The following is a 23,968-nucleotide window of genomic DNA, read 5'->3' on the forward strand; positions in this document are numbered from 1 at the left end:
TAACTGTTAGTTTCTCTCTTCTTTCCTTGAGCCATGCTTTACTACATCACTTACTTCTCCTCAAAACATAAGCACCGATTTCTGTCTTTCTACTTCTGCATTCCGACTTCGTTACCATCTCTAACATGGTAGCTGCATTTCCGACTTCAGAATAGTTGACAAAACCACTACTTACGAAGAGCTGCCACGTACAGATACGCAGAGACACAAGAAGTAATCAAGGAAATTCACACAGAATATTATTGTTCGATCCCCGAACGCTGCAGAGCAACTTCAGCACTGCAGTACATCTCGGGCATTAACCGGCTCTACACTATGCAGCACACTGTTGCAAATCGTGAGAGTTCTGTCTCGTGTGTCGTGTTTTCACAGTGTGTGTGATCAGGGGAAACCAAACAGAAAGTATGCTCCCTGTAAGTATCCAGCGGACATTATCGACCCGCGTTTGGCTCGTCCTCCCATTTCGCTACGTAGCTCTGTTTGTGTTAAGCTATTCAAGCAGATCACCATGACGACACAGTTTAATAAAAATAACTATATGCTAAACAAAGGACGATACTGACATCACAGCAAGTCAGTCTTCATACAGATGGCTGAGGGGCTTCGGGTATTCAATATAAAATGTCGAATCAAAAACACCTTTAGCCGTCTATATTTCCAATTTCATTTCCTTATGCGACCCGTTACGGTGCTCTAGTACACCATCCTCAGTTCCCCTAGCTGACGTTTAGGACGAATCCAACCTCATCTGAAATAAAAATAGGGGCAGAATTTAGTAACTGGTATCCGCAGACTTCTTTTAATATCGCGATCCCTTCGCTCATGCAAAAATTAGTGAAAATTACATTTAATTTTACCTCATGTTAAATCGATGTTTTTATTGCAGTTCGCATTACTATGTACAGGACACGCCCAAAGAAATAAGTTATTTTACTTTATCGGTAAAAGTATAAAAGAGGGTCTCCCACGCTTTAACAGTCATTACATGTTCGTAATGCCTACTACTAGCAATTACAGCAAGTTATGATGATGAAATCCTGATTCGTTTAAGGTGGCTTAACGATGTTTTTTATTTTAATCGCGGAGGAGTATTACGTATTTAGTTAACAACTTACTAGATGCTACGGCGCAACTGAACTTATGTCTGAGAAAAACACTGTTGACTGGGGCAAAAACGCACAAACTCGCAGTAGATTTTTATTGCATATTCGTATTCCACGCCAAAAATAAGTACAGTTTACTCAAATAATTGTTTCGCGTTCTTGGTAGATGGCACTGCAATAGAAAAATATGAAATTTGCCTATTTTTGCAGTTAATCGATGCATTTGGCTGTACATTTCATTTACGATGCAAATGTAAAACGGTGTGAGTAAATCGTAAGTAATTTTTGGCTTGGAATCCGAATGTGCAATAAAAATGGGGTGTCGGGAGGGGAGAGGGGGGGGGGGGGGGGAGTGTTTAAGATTTGGGCAGCTGTTCCCTTTCTTAACATTAACTTTTCACCTAGGACTTTTTTTTTTCGTAGGATGCGTCGTTTTCGAGATATTTAGTGGTCTCAAACCGAAACAAATTGTATACAGGATGGTCCATTGACAGTGACCGGGTCAGATATCTCACGAAATAAGCATCAAAAGAAAAAACTCGTCTAGCTTCAAGGGGGAAACCAGATGGCGCTACGATTGGCCCGCTAGATGGCGCTACCATAGATCAAACGGATATCAGCTGCGGTTTTTTTAAAATAGGAACCCCCATTTTATTACATACTCGTGTAGTACGTAAATAAATATGAATGTTTTAGTTGGACCACTTTTTTCGCTTTGTGATAGATGGCGCTGTAATAATCACAAACGTATAAGTACGTGGTAGCACGTAACATTCCGCCAGTGCGGAAAGGTATTTTCTTCGTGATACATTACCCGTGTTAAAAATGGACCGTTTACCAATTGCGGAAAAGGTCGATATCGTGTTGATGTATGGCTATTGTGATCAAAATGCCCAGCGGGCGTGTGCTATGTATGCTGCTCGGTATCCTGGACGGTATCATCCAAGTGTCCGGACCGTTCGCCGGATAGTTACGTTATTTAAGGAAACAGCAAGTGTTCAGCCACATGTGGAACGTCAACCACGACCTGCAACAAATGATGATGCCCAAGTACGTGCTTTACCTGCTGTCGCGGCTAATCCGCACATCAGTAGCAGACAAATTGCGCGAGAACCGGGAATCTCAAAAACGTCGATGTTTAGAATGCTACATCAACATCGATTTCACCCGTACCATATTACTATGTGCCAGGAATTTGATGGAGACGACTTTGAACGTCGTGTACAGTTCTGCCACTGGGCACAAGAGAAATTACGGGACGATGACAGATTTCTTGCACGCGTTCTATTTAGCGACGAAGCGTCATTCACCATCAACGGTTACGTAAATCGGCATAATATGCACTATTGGGCAACGGAAAATCCACGATGGCTGCGACAAGTGGAACATCAGCGACCTTGGCTCGTTAATGTATGGTGCGGCATTATGGGAGGAAGGATAATTGGCCCCCATTTTATCGATGGCAATCTAAATGGTGCAATGTATGCTGATGTCCTACGTAATGTTATACCGATGTTACTACAAGATGTATCACTGCATGACGGAATGGCGATGTACTTCCAACATGATGGATGTCCGGCACATAGCTCGCGTGCGGTTGAAGGGGTACTGAATAGCATATTTCATGACAGGTTGATTGGTCGTCGAAGCACTATACCATGGCCCGCACGTTCACCGGATCTGACGTCCCCGGATTTCTTTCTGTAGGGGAAGTAAAAGGATATTTGCCATCGTGATCCACCGACAACGCCTGACATCATGCGTCAGCGCATTGTCAATGCAGGTGCGAACATTACGGAAGGCGAACTAGTCGCTGTTGAGAGGAATGTCGTTACACGTACTGCCAAATGCATTGCGGTTGACGGACATCATTTTGAGCATTTATTGCATTAATATGGTATATACAGGTAATCACGCTGTAACAGCATGCGTTCTGAGGAATGGTAAGTTCACAAAGGTGCATGTATCACATTGGAACAACCGAAAAAAAATGTTCAAACGTACCTATGTTCTGTATTTAAATTTAAAAAACCTACCTGTTACCAACTGTTCGTCTAAAATTGTGAGCCATATGTTTGTGACTTTTACAGTGCCATCTATCACAGAGCGAAAAAAGTGGTCGAACTAAAACATTAATATTTGTTTACGTACTATACGAACATGTCATAAAAATGGGGGTTCCTATTTAAAAAACTCAGTTGACAGCCGTTTGACCTATGGCAGCGCTATCTAGCACGCCAACCATAGCGCCATGTGGTTTCCCCCTTCAAGCTAGACAAGTTTCGTTCTATGTAGTTTTTTCGTTTGACGCTTATTTCGTGAGATATTTTGCCCGGTCACGATCAATGGACCGCCCTCTATACATGGTGTCCCAGGAGTAATGATCTGTTCCCAGGCATATGACAGGAACGATCATTCGTAGCAAACACATCAAGTAAACACGGGCTCTAAAATTCATATCTTAAGAGATATGAGTAGTAGTTGATCTTTGCTAATATGAAACACGACTCTTTCACTGGACAAGACCTCATTGCTCTTAAGGCGAGCGTTTCAGGCCCAATGTTTGCTAGATGTTTTTGCTTGGAATGGCCACAAACTCAGATAGGCAGAGAAAATGAAGAAACGCTTTATAAAAAAATAAAAAAAAAATGGTTCAAATGGCTCTGAGCACTATGCGACTTAACTTCTGAGGTCATCAGTCGCCTAGAACTCAGAACTAATTAAACCTAACTAACCCAAGGACATCACACACATCCATTCCCGAGGCAGGATTCCAACCTGCGACCGTAGCGGTCGCTCGGTTCCAGACTGTAGCGCCTAGAACCACACGGCCACTCCGGCCGGCAAGAAAGGCATTCCTTACAATGCGAGTATATCCTATCATTTTGTCTCACAACCAAGATTAGTACATCTCGCGAAATTATTAATTTTGAAGGAAATGCCGCCCACGGAATACGATTAGTACGTTAACAGGTGTGCATTCGCCTCCAACTTGAGAAAGTGGCGCATTCCCACCAGCTAAACTATACGTGAACAAGCACAGTGTGTGGGCGGCTTTAAGTTTAGTCACTTAACCCACTATGTTACAACATGCTGCCAAGAATGTAAGGGAGTCAGTTTCAAAAGAATGTAGAATTACTCACTGATCGACAGGCAAGCTGAAATTAATGGAAATGATTATGTTGTAAGTAACTTTGCGCATAACACAGCTTAGAACATGCTCTCTCAACGTAGCCATGCGTTCAGACTTGACACATTGTTTCTCAGACGCGCTGGAGACGACATATCTACAGGTGAGGGTATTTTATTTCATGTTGGTGGGTCTAGAAAGTATTTTTGATGGTGCTTAACAGGACGGCGACAGTCCTTGCCTTGATAAACAGGAAGGCTGGAGATAAAGTCACTTCCTGGTTCCGCAACCAGCCAGTAGCAGAGACTATGTTGCTACGAAGTGCACGTTAAATTGGCTACAGCCGGTTGTTAACACGTGGCGCTGAGCCGGGCTAGTGAATGGAAGTTATTACGGAACGGGGTTACGAGCCAGCCCACACCTGTGAACGTTAAGTGATCGTAAAGCTAATCCACGGGCAAGGTAATGCTACCGTACCGAACTATAAAGCCAATGAACCTTCAATAGCAGTCTAGTACAGTCATATCGCTTTAGGAGGTTGTGGGCGAACTTCAGCTGTTAATGGAAGAAAGTCATGTAGCCGCACCAGGCCACTGACTTCTGACATCTCTCCTAGTACTTGTTTCATGGTTGATGCTCCACAATACAGTCAATTTACTGTTGCAGTCTTTGTTCTTGCAACACATTTTCCTTGTCTACGTCATCGTCCTCAGTCGGTAGCGGCGAAATTACGTTACACATTTCATCCAAGTCTATGACTCAAACAAATGCACTTTAAACGTTTAAAGTTTGGTTAAAAGAACTGAGTTTCATCTTAGAATCAGATAATAAATCGCTTCAGCTGTAAATATTTTTATTGGTTCAATCATGATCGGTTTTGGGAGGACTTTAAAGTTGGCTTATAATCGCACTAAGCCGGCCGTGATTGAACCATTTAGAACTGAACTATTTACAACTTAAGTGGTTTGTTACCTGTTTCTACAATAAATATTTAAACTGGAGAGACATTTTTGAACTCTTAAACCAATTCAGTTATCCACCTATGCACTTCGAATCATTGCAGATCTTTGGGGGGTGGGGGGGGGGGGCGGGGGGTGGTAATAAGTCATAAGAAAACATATTTTGCACGTTTTCATTCAATTATGCATGAAATAATATTCTGGGTTGCCAACTCTAAGAAAGAAAGTTTTCATTATCGCTGGAAACGTGTAGTAAGAATAATATGCGCTCATCCACGATCGTCTTTTGGATATCTGTTTATGAAGTTAGGCATTTTGAGGGGTTAACGGAAACGTCCGGTTACACTCATCTGCTTTGACCAATGACGTCACCAATATGGCGGAAACGACCATTCACAACAACTGCCATATGGCGACTATGACGTCATTGCGTAAACATGACAAACACAAAAATAGATCGAAAAACCATCACACACATATTCCTCCAAAAATATAATGAAACTAACGGGATAAGCGGGTGTAAATTGGGGGTTTTTGGGTGGGGACAAATTAAAAATAAACACGCCACTAAACCAAACGACAAAAACGATAACATAAAACAACCACAACCTTCCCAAAATCAACTAAACAATATCCACTGGAATCGAACACCTCCCTTGACCTGTTATCCTTACATCTCCATATATAGCCGTCGCTGATCCGAGATGCCGGAACTTTAGTGAGCCTCATTTCTTCACGACACTCTGAACACTTTACGAGTTCAGCCAACAGGTCGAATAGCCGCAGAAATTTTATTAGAGACAACGCACTGTCCCCCATCATCGCCGACAACCGAAAACTGTTGACCTTATCAGTCCTATCCATACCTACCAAAGACATAGCAAAGCGATTTATCAAAATTCACGCACGATGAACAGAAAAAAACTACAATACATCGACAGAACAAAAATAGAATCGTTAACTCACTGAAAAATATTTCGCTGAAAGCACAGTCACCACCGATACCACACACGTGCAATGCTACTACGCAAATGATCCCCATACGCCACATAGTACGCTAACAATAAACACACCACCAGAGAGAACCACCGACCGCAACAGTACGCCACCTATAAACACGCCACACACGCAAACTAAACCAAAAATATCACCTAACACACAACACATAAACACACCACCAGAGAGCATCACCGATCACATCAAAAGGACACCTACAAACATGCCACACTCACAAAGTAAACTCCACGTCGTCGTGACGTCACACGCCACACAGCCTTAGGTCACGGGTCAAAGCCGGACTCTTCGGTTGACTAAGAATAATAAACCTCTGTCTGCACTACAAAGAAGTATGACACCACAAGTATGATGTCGTATTCACATTCGGTGGCTTTGCCAAATCACAACCAGACTGTCACCTGTCAATCTAACCTAGACCTCAGGCCACAACTACACTGCAAAAAAATAATAGAGGAAAAACAAATATTGTCAGTCCTCTGCTACTTACGGGAAACCTGTTCCCTCATGACGTTTGCTGTAAGTAACCGACTACCGTTCGAGAGTAACAACAATATGAACCATAAGCTAGTGAAAAACAAGGTGCTACATGGACCACAAGCTGACAATGCACAAGAGAGACAATTATTACTACTGTTGTGACATCACATTCATTGAGTTCGCCATTTCAAAACCAAATTGTCATCTTACATCCTAATCTAAACCTTGGGCTGCGTTTCGCATCAGTATTACACTACTACTACTGCTACTGCTACTACTACTACTACTACTACTACTACTACGTCTTACATCTCCAAAAAGGACTATAGAAGCAAAACAAATATTGTCTGTGTTGTATTTCTGTTTGCACCCTACGATGTTACACATCATTACGTCTTAAGTTAAAGTCAGTGTGCACGTCCACTCACGCTTTCGATACTGCTTCCTCAGTTCACAATCAGTTACCTACCATCCTAACGTAGGCCTCTGACTGCACCGCAAATAAGTATGCCACCAGAACCATAATGTCGTATTCACATTCGGTGGCTTTGCCAAATCACAACCAGACTGTCACCTTTCAATCTAACCTAACCCTCAGGCCACAACTACACTGCAAAAATTAATATAGAGGCAAAACAAATGTTGTCAGTCTTCTGCTATCTTCCTTTTTGTACATGTCACAACATCGTCACGTCACGGGTCAAAGCCGACGTTCTTTATCGGTAGGTTCAACCCACTCCTTTTAGCTAATCGACCAGATTACACTGCACAAACAACAATATATGGGCGCCGAGGAGTAATTTATTTTTATACGTGGGAGCTATCATCGGTTCACAGACGCCAGCCGCGAAGCAAAATGTGGATATACAGGAATGTTCAATAGGATCGACGGCTTTAACCAGTGACATAGAAAACATGCGACAAATGCCGTAAACAAAATGGCGACTATAAAGTATCTTACTGTCGATTTTTCAAACGGGCTAAGCTACAGACCAGTCAGTAATATGACAAACGTTGGCTTCGCCAGTTTACACCTAAACTGTCACTTTCCAACCTAACCAGTACCTCGAGCTAACCTGCAGCTCAATCTCTCACCATAACCAGTTTTTTTTTCCTTCTTTGAAATTCGTTTGGCTTCCACAACTAACAACAATATATGCACCAAAAGGTGACGTGACAGCTGTCATTAACATCACTGGTCAACGCCGACGACTCGTATGGAACATTCCTCTTGACCCCAAAATATCAGCAGATAGTGGGCGGATGCGGTTTACTTTCATCAACAGCTGAGTATGTAATTGTTTACCTTTGTACGCCTTGGATACCGACGTTGTGGCCCACACGCACAGTGTTGGTTGTAGTTCCAGCTGCCGCTGAAGAGCACAGATTCCGAACAACCAGGCACTTGCTAAAACACTGGCGCGTACTGCGCTGCACACCGCTTGCGGTATGTATCCGACGCTCCCTTCCGCCTCGGTGCAAACAGCGCTAAGGAGTTCACACAGGGGGCCGACCCGCACGCCCGCCCTCTCGCCAGGTAAACACAGACACTCGCACACACCCGCCGCCACGAGCACAGACACTTGTTGCGAGTCGGAGTCAGCGACCAGCAGCTGGCGACCGCGCCGCAACGCAGCAACTAGCGGCCGGCGACCACAGCGCGAGCCTTGACGCAATCCGTTCGGGAAGCCTGCCGGCTGTGCGGTTTATCAGCCAAGGCCGCACACGCGGCAGTTACGACACGCGCAGCGGTCCAATGGGGCCGCGGCGCGCGAGTTCGAGGCAAGGGCGTCGGCACGACCTCGCCAACTGCGAAGCTCCGCGCGGTCGGTCCGGCAGGATGCAGCGATAAGCGCGCGATCCGGAACGTCGTGTACGGGGAAGCGGCCCGCTTTCAAGAACCACTCCGTCTTAACCCCTCTCACCTTAATATGACTGTACGTCTATTCACCGAGAGCTAGGGCGAAATAGTTTCACGTGACTGATTACGACCTGGGCAAGTGAAAGCAATGGTGTCTAAAATCCTTCGTGCACACTGTGCAGTTGGCCGCCGGCCTGACGTCGCAGAGAAGCGTGCGTCGCTCGTGAGAAAAACCCTGTGCACGAACTTTGGCTACAGTGTAATCTACATCTACATCCATACTCCGCAAGCCACCTGACGGTGTGTGGCGGAGGGTACCTCGAGTACCTCTATCTGTTCTCCCTTCCATTCCAGTCTCGTATTATTCATGGAAAGAAGGATTGTCGGTATGCCTCTGTGTGGGCTCTAATCTCTCTGATTTTTTTCCTCATGGTCTCTTCGTGAGATATACGTAGGATTGCCTCACTCCTCGGTGAAGGTATGTTCTCGAAACTTCAACAAAAGCCCGTTCCGAGCTACTGAGCGCCTCTCTTGCAGAGTCTTCCACTGGAGTTTATCTATCATCTCCGTAACGCTTTCGCCATTACTAAATGATCCTGTAACGAAGCGCGCTGCTCTCCGTTGGATCTTCTCTATCTCTTATATCAACCCTATCTGGTACGGATCCCACACTTCTGAGCAGTATTCAAGCAATGGGCGAACAAGTGTACTGTAACCTACTTCCTTTGTTTTCGGATTGCATTTCCTTAGGATTCTTCCAATGAATCTCAGTCTGGCATCTGCTTCACCGACGATCAACTTTATATGATCATTCCATTTTAAACCACTCCTAATGCCTACTCCCAGATAATTTATGGAATTAACTGCTTCCAGTTGCTGACGTGCTATATTGTAGCTAAATGATAAGGGATCTTTCTTTCTATGTATTCGCAGCACGTTACACTTGTCTACGTTGAGACTCAATTGCCATTCCCTGCACCATGCGTCAATTCGCTGCAGATCCTCCAGCATTTCAGTACAATTTTCCATTGTTACAACCTCTCGATATACCACAACATCATCCGCAAAAAGCCTCGGTGAACTTCCGACGTCATTTATGAATAGTGTGAATAGCAACGGTCCTACGACACTCCCCTGAGGCACACCTGAAATCGCTCTTACTTCGGAAGACTTGTCTCTATTGAGAATGACATGCTGCGTTCTATTATCTAGGAACTCTTCAATCCAATCACACAATTGGTCTGATAGTCCATATGCTCTTACTTTGTTCATTAAATGAAAGAAAGCGTAAAAAACCGACTGACCAAATAGTAGATTCAAACACAAACAATAATAACAACAACACCAGTTACAATAATGTTAAAGGAAGGATAAAACTAACTTTATAAAAACTATACTCCGCCCGAACAGGTCATGAAGGTCCAACGGGACCGACCGGTCGCCGTGTCATCCTCACCCGAAGTCGTCACTGGATGTCGTCAGCACACCGCTCTCCCGGCCGTATATCAGTTTACGAAACCGGATTCTCTCCTTTATAATGAAGTCTAATTTCCACATCTGAGTTTCAGCTTTTTCCACCAGATGGAGGACACGTGTGTTCGAGTCTTCCACAGTCAATGTTCTTACTGCTTGTTATGGTAGTTCTTTAACCTCCTACATTTTGTATGACCTGTTTTCTGCTGCATCACTTCAACATTGCCTTTGATTGTGGTCCAAACTAACTCGAGAGCATGTAATTTGCAGTGAAACGAAGGAATTCGAAGAACAGTGTTCCATGTATTTTTAGCCATTTCATCTACCGCATATTCATTGTCTGCCACCCTGTTTCTTTTAACGATTTCTAATAGTACTTCCTTCATCATACTGCCTTGAAATGCGATAGTTTTATCCATTCCGACATATCTTGCTTATTGGAATGCGCATCAGGAACTTTTTCTATTCGACGAGAATAGTACGCTGCGTTATCAAGAAAAAACTTCGTTTTCCTAAATCCGAGAAAGAACTTCTTGAAACCACTTCCCGAACGCATCGGTGCACATCTCCTCATAATAATGTCCCCTCTTCTTGGATTCGAAGCTTCTCAACAGTATTCGACGGATCCTGCGTTGTTCCCAGTGCGTGTGATAATCAGGCGTTCTCCTTTACCTGGTGGGCCCTTGTTTCCCGTGGCTAAACAAAGCAAAAACGCTTGTTTAGAGAATTTTCTGGCGTTACTTCTTGTATGTGTACATTCAACCATGTCTCGTCCAAATAGTAAATGGATCTTATTTTATCTCTCAACAATTTAATGGTTCGTACATAAAACAGCGCCCATAAAATGATGTCATCGCTGTCTTTTAGCAAGCTATCGCATCCACTCCGAACATTTTAAATTAATTTCTTTTAACAATGCAGTATGTCGATGCCATAATGAGCAATCAGTTTTATGCAAGTGGTTGCTGGTTATTTCAATATACATACAGCTACAGTTGCTACAGATGGATAAAAATATTTCTTTTAATAACTTGTAAAGTGTGTGTGTGAGCGCGTGCCCTCTGGTGACACCTTCTTTATTTCTTCTTTCATTTTTGCTTACTTACACTGCAAATAAATAGAAGTAATGCTCAGTACATTTTATTTATTAATATTTTCATAAATGGCATGGAAAGGAAAGGCAAAGGAAAATTTCGGAATTCAAATAAATTTCCAGAAATGGAGTGTAATTCGTACACGAGAACTTCGTACATAAAATTAGATACTTTTATTATTTTACAGTTGATTATGTGCCTATACACGTGCGGTGTGATATTCATCGTGAAAATAGAGGAATAATTAATTTGCTGTGCATCTGCCACATGTTACAAATGGTGCATTCTTACAATTACATGGTTTTTTTTAAATAATCGTCTTTATTTACTTTCATAAACCATAGCACAGTTTGGCAGCATACCGAGCGTAACACACCTAGCCGCCAAATATCAGTGAGGATAGCTGGTGTTGTACAGTGGAATGTATTTTGATGCAGTCTTCCAGGAATGTGATTCCTTTTTCTCTCTCAGCGAGATAAGAGCAGTATTCTTTCCCTTTCGCCAGTCGCGGCCGGGAAGCTACACTAACATTAATTGCTCATGCCTCGTCAGATCCCCTCCAAAAATGCTATTTTTTTTCCAAACCTTCATATCATGAGGGACTAATGTGTTTCCAGCAGGACCAGTCTCTTATACACATGAATGCGATGGTGGAGGAGTGGTCTGCGGAGCAGAATGAAAGTTCTCTTCTCGACTGGCCTCCTCCTGCACCAGACCTAAACCCCATTCGTATGTGCAGGCAAAACGGACCATGCGAGAAAACTGACCCCGCGCCTGTTATGACTTTTAGAACGTCAGCCTAGCTGACAGGGAGGAGGTGATAGATGTCGAGTGGGCATGTCGAGTGCAGTCAGTGGTTGAAACTGAAGGCCTTTGGACGGGATATTAAGTGGTAAAGAAGCAACATGCTGCGTGCATTTGAGGGCCGAAAATGCGAGTACCTATCTTAATAAGAACAGTGAGCCGTGAACCGTGGAGCAAATTAACGGAGTAATACAAAACGAGAAGTGCTAACAGGGGGACCACCCTTACTTGTCCGAATTGATGGGAGATGCACGGCTCGGCCAGAAATGAAAGTGACGGAAATGGAAGCTCATATTTGGCCATATTGGCATCAAGATAAATAGCTGCAGTTATGGCCTCAACGTGCGGTGATGTATGCTCTATTACGTTCATTGCATCAATCGGAGGGAGTGCGCCAAAGGGCACATTAAGTTTGCCTTGCACATATATTGTGTTGGCTGTAAATCGGCTAATGTAGTCAATATGCGTCAATTGTATTGGCGATGCCTTACTTGGCCTCACTTTGAAGGCGTAAGTTAACGGCCTGTGGCCCTTAAAGATACTGAAATGGCAACCTTCCAAAGAATACTTGGATTATTTTTATTGCAGCGTAGGCTGCATACAGCTCACTTTCGTACGTCGCCTACTTCTGTTATGAGGGTGACAGCTTCTGGCGAAAAACGAAGCGGTTGCCAATGTTGGTTTATCCTCTGACCCAACACTGCTCCAACTGCGTTAGTAGAAGCATCGATCGTTAATACTAACGGTGCTTTTCCTACAGTGTGTTCTAGCAGAGCTGCGTCCGCTATTGTTACTGCGGTTTTGATAGCACTGAAAGCGGAGTCTGCCGCACGTGTCCATTGAAGTCTGTCGTTTGGCCTATGAGCACCTTTCACGAGTTCATTCAGAGGTGTTATTATTGACGTATGATGTGACAGAAACCACTTGTAGAAATTTATTATATTAAGATAATGCTGCAATTGCCGAATTGTAGCTGGACAAGGGTACGCAACTTGTCTTGCAGTGGTCAGACGCCACTTGCATCCACTGTGTAGCCAAAAAACTGAACTTCCTTGACGGCGAAAATACATTTTGATGGGTTCGCTATTAGTCTTTGTGCACGCAAACGTTCAAACACTTCGTCAAATGCTGCATATGTTCCGCTTCAGAGGCAGGCACAACGAGCAAATGGTTCAAATGGCTCTGAGCACTATGGGACTTAACATCTATGGTCATCAGTCTCCTAGAACTTAGAACTACTTAAACTTATCTAACCTAAGGACATCACACAACACCCAGTCATCACGAGGCAGAGAAAATCCCTGACCCCGCCGGGAACCGAACCCAGGAACCCGGGCGTGGGAAGCGAGAACGCTACCGCACGACCACGAGCTGCGGACGCACAACGAGCACATCGTCTATACAGGGTGAGGCAGCTAATCCATAACACCCCTTGTATCTCCCTGACCGTAATAGATACAAAGATGCCGTTTGGACAGTGAATTGCAGGGACAGGGGATACTTGAATACATCACATTTCATGTTTGTGCTAATTTTTATCACAGATATATGACGCCATCTTTGGTTTTCTTAAGTGGAACCCCATGTTAAATTCTAGCGTAACTTGATGAGCTTAAAAAGACGGTTTCAAATATGTGTACATCATAATATTTAGTTGAATAGTTATTGAGACACAGATATGTTCTCGTATCGTGTTCGTCCTTCGAAGCGGCGTTGTCCAGTGCGACCTTCTCTGTTGTGTAGAGTACATGGTAAACGTCTCGAGTCCGTCCTTACACAAACACGCCCATTTACCCAACAATACTAATACATACTGCAATATTTTGCGCAAAAACTAACTGATAATGTCGCGCAAATATTATTTAGTTATTTGACAACTGTGATACCAAAACAGTAGACAACATACAGTATTAAAATACTACAAGATGTTAAAACATTTTAAGTAACAGAAATACAAATGTAAATGAGGAGGCCCTTATTGGTCACGATTATCTCATACGTATTTGTTTCGCATTTTAAAATATTTAATATTGATCACAATACGAAGCAAATACACACAAAGATGCAAAATACATACTGTAAATGATACAAAACTTTACTGAAGCATGTGCTCAAAATGCTCATTGCTCCCCACAGAAAAAAAATCAAGAAGGGTCAGATCAGGAGATCGGGCTGGCCACTTCACTTCGGCACGTCGTCCTGTCCAACAGTCCGGGAACTTTTCATTTAACAGCTCTAGAGCCACACGGGAACAGCCCGCATCTCGTGGTCGTGCGGTAGCGTTTTCGCTTCCCACGCCCGGGTTCCCGGGTTCGATTCCCGACGGGGTCAGGGATTTTCTCTGCCTCGTGATGGCTGGGTGTTGTGTGATGTCCTTAGGTTAGTTAGGTTTAAGTAGTTCTAAGTTCTAGGGGACTGATGACCATAGATGTTAAGTCCTATAGTGCTCAGAGCCATTTGAACCACACGGGAAGAGTGAGCAGGACAGCCGTCATGTTGGAACCACATGCACTGACGCGTAGTTAGTGGTACCTCTTCCAGCTAAATGGGCAGAACGTTTCGCAGGAACTGTGCGCAATTATTGCCATTTAGTATACCCGGAATGACGTACGGCTCCACAATGACATTTCCGACGATGCCACACCACACGTTAACACTCCACGGTTGCTGATCCTGTACCTGTCGCAGCCAATAAGGGTTCTCTACTGACCAGTAATGCATATTATGCAAATTCACATTACCGTGGTTCGTGAAAGTTGCTTCATCAGTAAAAAGCACCCATTGAAAAAACGTTGGATCATTTTGTAGGCGCTGGATAGCAAACCGGCAAAATTCCTGGCGCCGTCCGAAATCCACTCCTGAGAGTGCTTGATGTAATGAGAGGTGAAACAGATGAAATCTATGCCGATTCAATATGCGTAGAACACTTCTCTGGCTTATACCACATTCCGAGGCGATACGCCGCGACGAAACAGTAGGGCCGTTATGCGCCAACGCTAGAACGCCCTCTTCATGTACCTCGCCAGTTGCAGTTTTCTGCCTTGTCCTCTGTATGGCGTTCCATGATCCCGACTCAAGTAGTTTCTTGCAAATACGTGGAAGAAGCTGGCGCGTAGGTAGCTCACGATCAGGATACAGCTCTCCATATCGCTTTATTGCTCTAATAGTATTTCTTCTGCTTTCACCATACACTAGAAGCATGTATAACTTTTCTTCGTTGGTGTACATGTCTGCTCCAAGAAACTGTGACGGAAATGCGATGTCTCACTACTTCAGTAGCACATTTATACCCTTCTCTCCAGCTACCTCGTGCGTCACCTTGCGACGTTATAGAGAAGCAGGAATACAACGCCTGCCCAGTTAAGTTCCTCAGTGGTCAACAGGAAAGGTCGCATTGGACAACGCCGCTTCGAAGAACGAACACGATACGAAACATATGTGACTCAAAAACTATTCGCCTAAATATGTGATATACACATATTTCAAACGGTCTTTTAAAGCCCATCATGTTACGCTAAAATTTAACATAGGGTTCCATTTAAAAAAACAAAGATGGCCTCATATCTCTGTAATAAAAAATAGCACAAACATGAAATGTGATGTATTCAAGTATCCCCTGTTCCTGCAATTCACTGTCCAAACTGCATCTTTACATCTATTACGGTTGGGGAGGTACAAGGGGTGTTATGACTTAGCTGCCTAATATAATTATATAATTCTAGTTCATGCATTACCCCGTTTATGAAAGTCTGCGCTGCGTTATAGAGCCCGAATAACATTCGTGTGAACTCGCATAAACCAAACGGTCTGGTGACAGCTGTCTTGGGAACGTCTTCATGAGCAACCGGAATCTAGTAGAATGCTCTGACCAAATCTATTTTTAAAAAAATCGTTTTGCTTTGTATCCCGGCAGAGGTATCCTCTATATGCAGCATGGGACATCTGTCCGGAATCTTTATGGCATGTAATTGCCGGTAACCACCGCAGGGATGCCAACCGTTCTTCATTTTGGGTACCACGTGAAGAAGGGCTGCCCAGTTGCTTCTCGAAGAGCGGAAAATAACTTATGGGGTGCTAAACGACGAGGGCATACATAATTTGGTGGGCTTGGGGTAGAGAGGATGTGATGAACTGTCGGGTGTTTGACAAGTGCTAACGTTATTGATTGCCTCGTGATCTCCTGGAAATCTTTTAGTAGTCGTTTATATTTCATGTTCCTAGCGTTCACTCTGACTGTCGTAGTAGTAGTAGTAGTTTAGTTCAACTTGCCTTATGCAGCCATGTTCGTTGTCGCGTCGCTTAATCGCTGCAGACCTAGTCCTGGTACGAGATCGTAGAACGCCAGGAAGTCTGCTCCTAGTATGAGGTCTATACATTAACCACAGTAGACATTCACTCAAAGGTACGACGCAGTGGTAAAGTGGCGTATCCGAATGTCGTAAGCTTTGTATCATTTGAAGCACACAGGCAAGCATCGTAGCGGCTGCGACGTGGTAACTTGGTTGCCGGGGTGAACGTGATTGTAGCTGCTACTGTATTAGCATCACGATTCGCTTTACACTGTTGTATACACTTCCGTGCGTCTTCGCCCAAATTTTCTGTGGTACCAGCATATGTTCTATGCCGCTGGCAAACGATTTCGAGGCCGGCCGCTGTGGCCCAGCGGTTCTCGGCGTTCCAGTCTGGAACCGCACGACCGCTACGGTCGCAGGTTCGAATCCTACCTCGGGCATGGATGTGTGTGATGTCCTTCCTTAGGTTACTTAGGTTTAAGTAGTTCTAAGTTCTAGGGGACTGATGACCTCAGAAGTTAAGTTGCATAGTGCTCAGAGCCATTGAGTCCCATAGTGCTCAGAGCGGTTTAAACAATTTGAACGATTTCGACTACTTTTTCGTCGACGTGTGCGTTGCTTTTATTGTGATTTGTATTGTAAGCCCGCATAATTTGAGTCTGTAGTGACGACAAAGTCGCTGAGGCTGTGTTATCTTCCGCATAAGCCATCGTCGCGACACTTGTCGTCTGATATATTTCCGCTATGCGGTCAGCTGTTTGCGCTAATGCGTTCAGATCTACGGGACTTCCATTGATAGTCGGCATTGTCATATATAGCGTAATACATCGTCACTGACAGTATTATTTGTAAGAGTACGCAGGCGACGAACCAGTAGCTACGGAGTTCTGTTGCCTGATTCCCCTGTTATTACAAGCTTCTCCAGACGTTTAGCTTCGGACAGCGACAGTCGCATAATCAAAGCATTCTTTATGGCAGCACATCCTTCGGTTTCCGGAAGCGTAGCGAGAATACCTTGGACGTCTGCGGCAAGATCTTCCATTAACGCAGCTACCACGTAACCATATTTCATCTGGCGTAATATATGCTAAGATGAACTGGTTCTCTAATTGCGCGAACCAAAACACGTGTTACGTCGGCAAAAAGGCGGTGGTTTGATCATAACCCTGCTGATAACTCCATTACTAGATGCTGGCTCGGTAAGCACTGGGAAGGAATTCATCTCTGTGCTGAATGAATAACCGACGCGGCTGGCGCGGTAATAACAGTCGTAGTTATGGCGCGTAATGTCGAACCTGGCGCGGAAGTCGTGTTATGCGTGATCACGTCGGGCAGCACCAGTTATACGTGGTTAATTAGAGAAAAAATTGATTTGCACGTATAAATTAATTACACAGAAGTATGTTGTTAGCATGATATTCAGTGTCACGAGACAAAACAAGGAATAACTATACAATCAAAACAAAGAATAAACACACTGGCCGGCCGCTGGTGGCCGAGCGGTTCTAGGCGCTTCAATCTGGAACCGGTCGCGCGGTTCGAATCCTGCCTCAGGCATGGATGTGTGTGATGTCCTTAGGTTAGTTAGGTTTAAGTAGTTTTAAGTTCTAGGGGACTGATGACCTGAGATGTTCAGTCCCATAGTGCTCAGAGCCATTTGAACCATTTTTTGAAACACAATGCGGTACGGAACCATGGAACTCTCGAACAGTCTACACCACTGTACCGCGGAATGTATATAATGGGAGTCACTATAAACGTTTTATTAAACGAAGACTAATGTTAACTGACAAATAATAGTCTGAAAGACCTTTCAAGTCCAAACAAAGATGTACAATTTACTACAGGTTTTCGTAACTGCGGTAAATTTCAAGCAAAGAGTTTTAGATACGCTACGACTATATAGTTCAAAAAGAGAAATAAATACAATTTTTAAAGAGAATTACTTGAGTGTCAAAGACATATATTGTGATTGTATTATAGATATTACAAATCTAATTGCACTTTGCAAAAAAAAAAAAAAAAAAAAAGAAATCAGAGTTATTACCATAAAAGAAAAATAAAAGAAATCCAGTGTATGTAGTAAAATATATCGCTGACTTGGCTTGTGGATTAGTCGCTGTGAGGCTACGATAAATTTTACAGAACAAAAGAACGCAATTTTAGCTGTAGGGAATATCATTGATAAAAAGTTTACGTAAGTAGTTTTTGCTACTGATACTGACTTGATACCATTGAGAGAATGGTTTTACTGTTAATATGCACTCTCATGTTAATTTTTAACAGGCCTAGTCTAAACAGATTTGCTATAATAAACTGGTACAAGTCTGCGATATAAATAATCGTATACTCGTAGCTCGTGCTGAGCGATAACAGTAAGTCTTAAAATCATTTAAGTTACTTACCACGGCTAAAGAAACTCCATTACGCCTGTGGAAGAGTTGTTAAGCTGATAAAATCTGTTAACTGAATTTACGTTAAAAGAGAACTAACTGTGATGACCTTTGAGTACGATTAATACTTTTAAAAAATCCGTTAAGAACTAAGGAATTTTTGTGAGAATCTAGTAAGTTAGATGCGTGAAAGCTCGAACTGCTTATACATACACTAAACGTTTTGTGCTGGAAAAGCTGTATTCAGATGCGATGGGAAACAGGGACCAGTTAAACTAGAGGTCAACGTGAACAGGTATGTCAAGTGTCGACCACATAGTGACAATCAAACTTACCGTACTCGTCTAGAAGGTGTTACGAGAATTAAACTGTCAGTCGTACTTGTTTATGAAGTGGCGCAGTGCATCGTCTACATGGCTAATAACCGGTGAGTGAGTAATTGTTGGATTAGAGGCGCTTCAGGTCTGTCGCTGGGTGAAGTCCTCACCTAGGGCTGGTTCAGGCAGCGATGATGCGAAGTTGTTTCGGCTGAGAGAGACGGCGGCTGCAAGCAGACTGTAGAGGTCAGACATCAGACATCAGGGAGCTGGCTGGGAACGTGCGCAGACCTTGGCGGCGAGTTGTCTGAGTTTGCGGCGGACGTGCTGGGTCAGAGCGGAGGAAGTTGGCTGCTCGAGTGAACTGCTCTCTGACGCACGCACAGGGAGGAGAGAATCTCTTTCTTACGTTAAAATCGGCTTTGTTATATGGATTCTCCACAACAATTGTGATGACATCAATGCAAATGGTTGTAGCTGCATTACACTCATTTAAAAATACAATCTAAGACAAAAAATACAAAAAAATACGACGCACCACGAAGAAATTATCCGAACCGGACCGAACAAAAGATTACAGTATAAGCAAAAACTGGATGATATATTCAAGAGAAAGAACTTCACAATTTGTGCGTGTCAATAACGACTAGGACCTCCTCTGGCCTTTATGAAATCAGTTATTCACCGTGGCACTGATTAATAGAGGTTTTGAATCTCGTCCTGAGGGATACTGTGCCAAATTCTGTCCAACTGGCGCGTTAGCTCGTCAAAATGCTGAGGGATGTGTCTTGTCCATAATACATCTACATCTACATGACTACTCTGCAATTCACATTTAAGTGCTTGGCAGAGGGTTCATCGAACCACAATCACACTATCTCTCTACCATTGCACTCCCGAACAGCGCACGGGAAAAACGAACACCTAAACCTTTCTGTTCGAGCTCTGATTTCTCTTATTTTATTTTGATGATCATTCCTACCTATGTAGGTTGGGCTCAACAAAATATTTTCGCATTCGGAAGAGAAAGTTGGTGACTGAAATTTCGTAAATAGATCTCGCCACGACGAAAAACGTCTTTGCTGTAACGACTTCCATCCCAATTCGCGTATCATATCTGCCACACTCTCTCCCCTACTACGTGATAGTACAAAACGAGCTGCCCTTTTTTGCACCCTTTCGATGTCCTCCGTCAATCCCACCTGGTAAGTATCCCACACCGCGCAGCAACATTCTAACAGAGGACGAACGAGTGTAGTGTAAGCTGTCTCTTTAGTGGACTTGTTGCATCTTCTAAGTGTCCTGCCAATGAAACGCAACCTTTGGCTAGCCTTCCCCACAATATTATCTATGTGGTCTTTCCAACTGAAGTTGTTCGTAATTTTAACACCCAGGTACTTAGTTGAATTGACAGCCTTGAGAATTGTACTATTTATCGAGTAATCGAATTCCAACGGACTTCTTTTGGAACTCATGTGGATCACCTCACTCTTTTCGTTATTTAGCGTCAACTGCCACCTGCCACACCATACAGCAATCTTTTCTAAATCGCTTTGCAACTGATACTGGTCTTCGGATGACCTTACTAGACGGTAAATTACAGCATCATCTGCGAACGACCTAAGAGAACTGCTCAGATTGTCACCCAGGTCATTTATATACACTCCTGGAAATGGAAAAAAGAACACATTGACACCGGTGTGTCAGACCCACCATACTTGCTCCGGACACTGCGAGAGGGCTGTACAAGCAATGATCACACGCACGGCACAGCGGACACACCAGGAACCGCGGTGTTGGCCGTCGAATGGCGCTAGCTGCGCAGCATTTGTGCACCGCCGCCGTCAGTGTCAGCCAGTTTGCCGTGCCATACGGAGCTCCATCGCAGTCTTCAGCACTGGTAGCATGCCGCGACAGCGTGGACGTGAACCGTATGTGCAGTTGACGGACTTTGAGCGAGGGCGTATAGTGGGCATGCGGGAGGCCGGGTGGACGTACCGCCGAATTGCTCAACACGTGGGGCGTGAGGTCTCCACAGTACATCGATGTTGTCGACAGTGGTCGGCGGAAGGTGCACGTGCCCGTCGACCTGGGACCGGACCGCAGCGACGCACGGATGCACGCCAAGACCGTAGGATCCTACGCAGTGCCGTAGGGGACCGCACCGCCACTTCCCAGCAAATCAGGGACACTGTTGCTCCTGGGGTATCGGCGAGGACCATTCGCAACCGTCTCCATGAAGCTGGGCTACGGTCCCGCACACCGTTAGGCCGTCTTCCGCTCACGCCCCAACATCGTGCAGCCCGCCTCCAGTGGTGTCGCGACAGGCGTGAATGGAGGGACGAATGGAGACGTGTCGTCTTCAGCGATGAGAGTCGCTTCTGCCTTGGTGCCAATGATGGTCGTATGCGTGTTTGGCCCCGTGCAGGTGAGCGCCACAATCAGGACTGCATACGACCGAGGCACACAGGGCCAACACCCGGCATCATGGTGTGGGGAGCGATCTCCTACACTGGCCGTACACCACTGGTGATCGTCGAGGGGACACTGAATAGTGCACGGTACATCCAAACCGTCATCGAACCCATCGTTCTACCATTCCTAGACCGGCAAGGGAACTTGCTGTTCCAACAGGACAATGCACGTCCGCATGTATCCCGTGCCACCCAACGTGCTCTAGAAGGTGTAAGTCAACTACCCTGGCCAGCAAGATCTCCGGATCTGTCCCCCATTGAGCATGTTTGGGACTGGATGAAGCGTCGTCTCACGCGGTCTGCACGTCCAGCACGAACGCTGGTCCAACTGAGGCGCCAGGTGGAAATGGCACGGCAAGCCGTTCCACAGGACTACATCCAGCATCTCTACGATCGTCTCCATGGGAGAATAGCAGCCTGCATTGCTGCGAAAGATGGATATACACTGTACTAGTGCCAACATTGTGCATTCTCTGTTGCCTGTGTCTTTGTGCCTGTGGTTCTGTCAGTGTGATCATGTGATGTATCTGACCCCAGGAATGTGTCAATGAAGTTTCCCCTTCCTGGGACAATGAATTCACGGTGTTCTTATTTCAATTTCCAGGAGTGTAGATCAGGAACAGCAGAGGTCCCAGGACGCTTCTCTGGGGAACACCTGATATCACTTCAGTTTTACTGGATGATTTGCCGTCTATTACTACGAACTGCGACCTTCCTGACAGGAAATCACGAATCCAGGCGCACAACTGAGACGATACCCCATAGGACCGCAGCTTGATTAGGAGTCGCTTGTGAGGAACGGTGTCAAAAGCTTTCCGGAAATCTAGAAATACGGAATCAACTTGAGATCCCCTGTCGATAGCGGCCATTACTTCGTGCGAATAAAGGGCTAGCTGCGTTGCACAAGAACGATGTTTTCTGAAACCATGCTGATTACGTATCAATAGATTGTTCCCTTCGAGGTGATTCATAATGTTTGAATTCAGTATATGCTCCAAAACCCTACTGCAAACCGACGTCAATGATATAGGTCTGTAGTTAGATGGATTACTCCTACTACCCTTCTTAACTCTTTGGAGCACGGTGGTATACATAGTATACCACCTTTTGAAAATTTTCTTGGCTCTTTGCACAGTGGTTTAACTGCACGACCACCACTCTAATATGCTCACCTAGTTCTCTACTTATCAGACAGATGGCACTCACTGCCTATAAGGAATCAGTTCCCGCCAAGAATTGCATAGATTACAACTGTGAAAGCTGCGTGCTGAGTTGTGCATGGTTTTTGCGTGTGAATAGTGGTTTATAACGAATTTCTTGTTGCGCCTGTGTTTTTTCCATATCTTGGACGTCACAGCTACGGTATGAACCCATGTATACATTCATATGCACAATCTTCCGTTATTTATATACAATTTATTTTGGTGGTATATTATTTGTACCACCGTGCATGTAGCAGTATTCTATTGCATTTCGTTTCCTAGTATAAAATTCGAAATCCTCCGCTACAAAGTTTAGTTTTTAATTGTGTTGTGACTTATTTTAGCTCTTTCTCCATTTTGTTTTGCTTACGTATTCTTTACTTGGATTCAGGCTGTTGTTTGAAAATGAAAATGTCAAGAAGAGGCTTACGAGATGAAGAAATCGAACGATTATTGTGTGAAATTCCATCAGACGAGGATTCCACTGTTGACACCACAGATGACGAATCTGATTATGAAGCAAGCATTGTTGCGGAGGCTATTGTGTCGTCTGAAGGCGAAGTTTCAGAGAGCGAGGAAGAAAGTGAGTCCACTCCGCCAAAACGCGCTGCTGACACAGCGCCAACTTGGGGACAACAATTCAATGCTACCTCAGGAATGCAGTTCGACAGTGAATCAGGACCAAGTGCTTTTATTAGGGACATTGATGATCCAGAACCTATCGATATATTCGAAAAAATATTTCCAAAAGAGCTAGTTCAGCTAATCGTTTTCCAAACAAATTTATATGCGACGCAATCTGGCAAGTCTTTCACTCCAACAACTGACAATGAAATACGAACTTTCCTGGGAATCAACATTTTGATGGGTATAAAGCGTATGCCAGCATACAGAGACTACTGGTCTAGTGCCCCAGAACTTCATGATCGTTATATTGCATCTCTGATGGCAGTAAATCGGTTTGGATGGTTACTGAGGAACATTCATCTGAATGATAACACATTGCATCCAGAAAAAGGACACCCAGGTTATGACAAACTGTACAAGCTGCGACCAGTGATCAAGATACTATCTGAATCTTTTTCCAAGTGTTACCAACCCAGCAAACACCTAGCAATTGATGAGTCAATGATCAAATTCAAAGGCCGCAACAGTATGAAACAATACATGAGAGATAAACCCATAAAGCGTGGTTACAAAGTGTGGATGCTGTGTGACAAGACCTCTTACAACTTGAAATTTGATATTTACACCGGAAAAGTAGGTGACACAGTGCAAACAGGCCTTGGGGAGCATGTAGTGCTGAGTTTGTCCTCTGAACTCGTAAATAAAGGCCATTATCTTTATTTCGACAACTATTTCAATAGCTATA

General features: G+C 44.2%; 2 protein-coding genes across 2 annotated transcripts in view; one reads left to right on the plus strand and one right to left on the minus strand.

Annotated features, from left to right (window-relative positions):
* LOC124605440 (calcium uptake protein 3, mitochondrial-like) overlaps window positions 1-8,370 on the minus strand; it is a 212,550-nt gene extending 204,180 nt beyond the window's left edge. The window contains exon 1 of the mRNA XM_047137113.1: window positions 7,993-8,370. The gene's annotated coding sequence lies outside the window, so the exon portion shown is untranslated. The remainder of the gene's footprint in view (window positions 1-7,992) is intronic.
* LOC124605991 (GTP-binding protein Rhes) overlaps window positions 1-23,968 on the plus strand; it is a 621,089-nt gene that overhangs the window by 50,349 nt on the left and 546,772 nt on the right. The gene's annotated exons all lie outside the window — the stretch shown is intronic.

The sequence above is a fragment of the Schistocerca americana genome, chromosome 3, assembly GCF_021461395.2.
Source record: "Schistocerca americana isolate TAMUIC-IGC-003095 chromosome 3, iqSchAmer2.1, whole genome shotgun sequence".
NCBI lineage: Eukaryota > Metazoa > Arthropoda > Insecta > Orthoptera > Acrididae > Schistocerca > Schistocerca americana.